Genomic DNA, 5,885 nt, shown 5'->3' with positions numbered 1-5,885 from the left:
CCAAAAAACCCACCAGGGCCTCCCTGGTGGCCTAGGGGTTAAGGCTCAGTGCTATCACCACTATGGCCTGAGTTTGATCCCCTGCCAGGGAGGTGACCCACATGGGGCTGCAGACCTCTCCTGTCTCACCCGCTGCTCCCCTCAGCAGTGTACTTCAGTCAGTCCGCCTGTTCTGCTCCCCACTGTCTCTGGTGAATCCTCTTACCCCCACACCTTTGGCCTACACCCCAGTTCTTTATGCAAAAAAAAAAAAAAATTCACTTTGAAAAAACTCAGATAAACAGAAAAGTTAAACCCATTTAACAAACACCCATGAAAACAGGGAATCAGAAATTGACATCCTGCTATTTCCATTTCTTTTTTAAGACAGCTTGGAGTAGGTTTCAGGCACCCACTTCACCCCTTGAGCCAGCAGATCTTACAAATATGGTGGTTCTCCAGCACGACCCCAGTACCCAGTGACTGCTCGTTCTTGGCAGTCTGGAGCTTTCTCCACTTGCCTGGGCGGGCTCCGTCAGCAGGAGGAAAAATGCTTGCGTCTCCCTGTGCTGGGTGTAGAGGCTCATGTTAGCCAATGTGGTCACTTCCAATGCCGGCAGATAAGTTTGTTTTAATTTCATTTAGCTTCGGCACCATAACATGCACTCGCTGGGACGGTTTGTTTTCAGTAAGTTGACAGGATTGTGCAGCTGTCTGTTACAGCGGCGTGTCGTTCTCCAGGCTTCCTCCCCCGAAGACCCCTTGTGCCCACTTGCAGAGTCGTCCAGGCCACCCCAACTCGACTCTCCTGCAACCCTGCAACCCGCCTCTTCTGGTCATTTCCTGTAAACGGACTCCCACCCCGTGAGGGTGAGGGCCCCTGGCTTGGCTTCTCACACACCAAGGTTTTGGAGACGCCGGTGTCGGATTTCCCTGTCCCGAGGAGCATTCAGCGACGTTCTTCCCTTTTCTTGCAGCCCACTGTGGACTCACTATGATTTTGATTTACTTGATTTTTACAGTTATGATGGTTTTCATGCTCACACGGTAAGAGGTTTAGCCAGCAGGAGCCCTTCTCATTGGCCCCTGGGTCCTCTCCGACACATGCGCCCCGCCCTCCCCATCTTGGGGCACTTCCTTTCCAAGAAGCTCAGAATCCCAAAGACCAACCCGGTAAGGCCCTGAGGGGAACCCTGGCCCATATCTGAGGCAGACAGGACTTAAAATCACAGGTCCCGGCGAATCAGGCCTCTTGGAATCTGTCCTTGAATCATCCTCTCCAGGATCAGTTCTGGGCTTGGCCACAGGACTGCCCAGGTCAGTGGGAGAGAGCCACGTGATGCAGATAGACTTGGGAAGTATCTGCCGCCCTATGAGATCTCTGGCAGGGGAAGCACCCTGGCCAGCAGTGGCAGCTCACGGCCAGATGTGAGGGAGACCGCTGGACCACAGAGGCCCATTTGCGCCACCAGCCGCATGAGTGACCCCCCCCCACCCCCAGGACAGCCTGGCTGAATGCAGCCACGATCCCAGATGTTGAGCAATGGAAGTGATGGTCTGAAGTCACCAGGCTTTAGAATGGCTTCTTCCAAGGCCCACCTCGCTGTACCAGGCCAACTGTGGTGAAAGGGGGAACCCAGAGGGAGGCACGACTGCCGCCCGGGTGCCAGCAGTGAGCCCGTGACCACCCCGGGTCTCCAGACCCCAGCTTGAGTGCGTGCCCTCAACCCCCGTGCTTTACCTTGGACGTCTCTGTCTCCCCATGGCCATGTGATCTGGATCAGCCATGGGCCTCTGTTGGCTTCCCCAGGAGACCGATGCTCACACAGGGAGGAGAGTTGTGGAGCTCTGGGTGCCCAGTGTGGCCTATGGCTGTGAGTGGCTGACACTCAGCACCCGTGAACAGTGGCTCATTTGCCATACAGGTGGCTCCCAAGATGCAGGCATGAGCATGATGTGAAGCAGGATCATGCATTGTTCACCCAGTGTTTACTGTGCACCTACTGTGTGCCAGGCATGGCTCCAGGCGCTGCCCAGGCCTCTGCGCAACATGCCAGACCAAATCCGGCCGGCCTGGGGAGCTGTCTGGGCAATATCAGGTGGCCTGAGAGTGGCCACAAGGACAGGCTCGGCCCCCTGGAAATCCACAAATGCCACAAACCAGGGGTGCACTCAGTCTGGGTGATGAGCCTGACAATGCATCTCTGGGAACTGGCCCCGTGGTGTTTGGAACCCTAGACCCTGCCTTCCAGAAGCTTCTTTTCTAGGAGACAATGAGAGATGATGCCAGAAGTGTCACCTCTAGTGTGAGCCTGTCTGGCTGGCTGGCATCTTTGGGACCCGGGAGTGACACAGCATCCACCGGAGAGTTTCCTGAGGGCAGTGGCCCTGCTGACAAGTCCTCTCTTCCTCCTGGACCCCAGGAACTCCAATACCCACCAAGTCAATGAGTGGACCTCTGACCTACAGGACAGCAGCTGACACATTTGGGGGAGACAGGTCCAGAGAGCGGAAAAGAGAACAAAGTAGTGTGGCTAGGGGTGCGGGACAGGGGCTGCGCTTGGTGCCTCTGGTCCTGGGAGCACAGGCGGGGCTCTGGCGGAGCCTGGGCCTGGGGTGGTGGTGGGGCAGCTAGCAGTTTGGTCTGTGGGCTGTAGGGTGGTTTAGGGTTCTGGGTTGGCCCATCAGGCAGACCCAGCTTCAACTCCTGTGACTCCGGGGGCATCACTGGTCCAACCCCTGGCTCGGAGGCGGCGCGGGCTCCTGCAGCCATTGAAGTCTTCTCTCAGCGTTCTCCCCGCATGGCTCAGCCCCTCGTCTGCAGGCAGCCTGTACCCTCCCTCTCCAGCTGGGCTCAGCTCCCTTGGTGCACCTCCTTTGGAAATGCATCCACTGGAGCACCAAGAACCAGCGCAGGGAGCGCCTGGCAGTGCCACTGGAGAGTGGGCACTGTCTCACTAGAGGCCATGGCTATGTCACACACATGAGGCCAGGGACGCAGCCTCAGGTGAAAGGGCCTCCTGTGGGGTTCCGCCAGGGTGACCTCCTACACAGTGTTGAGATGGGGGGTCTCTTGGGGGTGACTAGACAATGTGTCTGGGGCTCCCGGGGCCCTGGTTCTTGATGCAGGGGCTATTTACACAGTTGTGTTTAGCTTGTAAAACTCCATCGGGCCGTCTGCATTTGATTTCTGGCATTTCCTGTGTGATGGAAACCAAAACCAAAACTCAAACCACCACCCATCCTTCAGAGCTCCCCTCTGGTCTCACCACCAGCAGTGGCCTTCAAAGTTGTGAGTGGCCAGCACCCAGCCAGCACCTCCCCACACCCCGCCCTTTCATCCAGCCACACTCCTGCCACAGGACACCAGCTCCGGCTGTTCCCGCCCTGCGTGATGTCGGGGCACAATTTAATAAGGTTAAAAGTTAAGCCCAGCAGGTAGGTTTGGGAGGCTTGAGTAGATAAGAAAATTGATAAGGTTGCCTCAGGGATGAGGCCATAAAACTTCCCGTAGCCCTAAGGCCGTAAAACCGACCACCACGACCAGGAAAACAGCCCAGCTCCAGGAGAGCAGGAGCAAAGGCCAGGGTGTGTTTCTCTGTCAAAGGCCGGTGCCTGAGACGGACACCCCAGCAGATAACTGGTGCAAACTGGCGCCCCAAGTCAGAAGGCCCGCAGGGTATGAAAGAGCCTCAACCCTTCCTTCCGGAGCAGACTTCTCCCATCTCGCCTGCTGCTTCTCTTAGCAGTGCATCTCAATAAACCCCCTTTTCTAAGTTCTCCACCCTGTCTCTGGTGAATTCTTTTACCTCCGCTCCTCTGGCCTCACCCTGCTATTTCTCCCCACCACAGTTGAGTCCTCTGCACTGTGTAGCTCCTCAGCCTCCTCCTCCCCTCGTAACTCTCCCTGAGGCAGGGGAAGCTGGGAGCAGAGAGCACGGGGCCCTGGGGCCCTGGTCTTCAGGCGTCTTTGCCGCTAAGTGACAGGGCCACTGCCAGGGATGGGCAGTCAGCCAGGCCCAGCCAACTATTCTGGGAAACTCGCAGCCCACTCCTCTGACCTCCTGCTCCTCAGCAGCTATTAATGGCAGTGCCTGAGGAAGCTGAAGGCAGGTGACAGGGAAATGAGGCCAGCTGACCCAGACCAGCTCAAGCAGCCCCAGAGCTGAGTACAGCTGGGGGCTTCCCGGCCAGCTGGTGGGTTCTGAGTCACCATCACCCACCCCCTCCCCCCAGCCCGCTCAGCCCTGCCCACCGCCCTGCTCTAGCCGCCCGCCTTGGGTCTCTGCGATTCTTCTCACACGCATTTACTGCGTCTATCCGACACTGGCTCAAGGCCTTGCCTGGCCCAGGCTCAAGGACGTAACACACCCTGTCTTCACATTACCCGGCTTTTTCCAGGCCTGGCAGCGACCACCGGTGTCAGAACCTCCAAGTGTCACAGGGCAGCCCCGATACAAAGCGGGGTGCCTGACTGTGGGTCCTCACCCGCGGGCTTCAAAGGACTTATCCATGCTCTCCTGCAGGCGCACGCGGAAGGTTCATAAATGGTTTATTCACAAGGGCAGGGGAAATGAGGAGATGTACAGCTCAGGGAGAAAAGTGGGAGACAAAGTTTTAAATGCGTCCTACCCGATCCGCCCATCAGGAATCCCAAAGGGCGCTCTGAGAGCCGCCCGCGAGCCGTGAGGCCAGGAGGCGAGCGACAGAGCGAGAGACCCCGAGACCCACGAGTCTGGTTTTTATACCACACCTGGCTGCTTCACTCCACCCTCAGGTCCCAGCCACCCTCCCTTTGGTGGGGACGGGATCTGTCTTTCCCCCTGTCTGGACGGCTGTGGTCTGGGGTGGGGGCGGCGTCCACACGGCCTGCACGGGATTAGCGCAGGACACCCTCTCCCTGACACAAGCACACGAGCACGCAGGCTCCACGGCTCCAGCCCACCTGCTCATCTCCCCAGGGCCTGGCGGGCGCCAGGAGCCTGCATTCTGTGCAAGGGGTCCTAGCCTGCGGGAAGGCGGAGGCCCGTGGCTGCGCCGGACAAGGAAGCTCTGTCCAGGACGGCCGGTGCAGAGAGGGGTTCACCCGTGGGAGCCGGGCGGAGGCCCCTCCCCCGGCAGGGAAACCTCTGTCCGGCCCGCGGGCGAGCAGGGCGGGCGAGGCCGGCGCGGGCGGGGCGCGCTCTACCCGGACTGTCACTCGGGCCCGAGAAGCGGGCGCGGGGGCGGGAGGAGCGGCAGTCAGCGCCGGGGCGCCTCGTGACGGGCGCACGTGTGACGGCACCGACGCGTCCCTGTCACCTGAAGGACGGACGGACGGACGGACGGAGCCTCCCCGGCTTCCGCTCACCCCACTCTGCGCCCCGGCCGGGCGGCCCCGGCGGCCCCGGCGGCCCCGCGCCCGCCCCCCCCGCCCGGCGTCGGGGCCCGGCCCGGCCGCGGGCCCGCACAGGGCAGGGACACCAGCCCGTCCGGGCGTTGGGACTCGGCGCTCTCGTGGCCGAGGGCGGGGGGTGCAGGCCCGCGGGGCGGAGGCCGCCTCCCGCGCGGCGCCTGGGCCCGGGCGCGCCGCGGCTGTCGCGGCGTCTGGCTCCGCGCAGCTCCAGCCAAACCAAAGCTCCCACCACAGCGCAACACGCCCCCCAGGCTGACGCCTGATTGGCCCGCCGTTCCCACCCCGCGGGCCAGCCTCGCCTACTGATTGGCTGTTCTGCTCCCCCTTCTGTGCGGGAGCCCTCCTCTCCCGCGATTGGCCAGGAGGCTACCTGCGCTCGCCCCGGATTGGGCGCCGGCTTGGCCGGCTCGCAGGCTCTTAGGGGCCCCGCTTTCTGATTCGTCGCCCGAGTCAGGCCCACGGCCTGCTTGCGGAGTGGCTGCGCCGATACCTGCGCCGGCCTCCGATTGGG

Source organism: Talpa occidentalis, unplaced genomic scaffold, assembly GCF_014898055.3.
Source record: "Talpa occidentalis isolate TD23 unplaced genomic scaffold, MPIMG_talOcc4v2.1 talOcc4.7, whole genome shotgun sequence".
NCBI classification, from domain to species: domain Eukaryota; kingdom Metazoa; phylum Chordata; class Mammalia; order Eulipotyphla; family Talpidae; genus Talpa; species Talpa occidentalis.
This window is presented reverse-complemented; position numbering follows the sequence as displayed.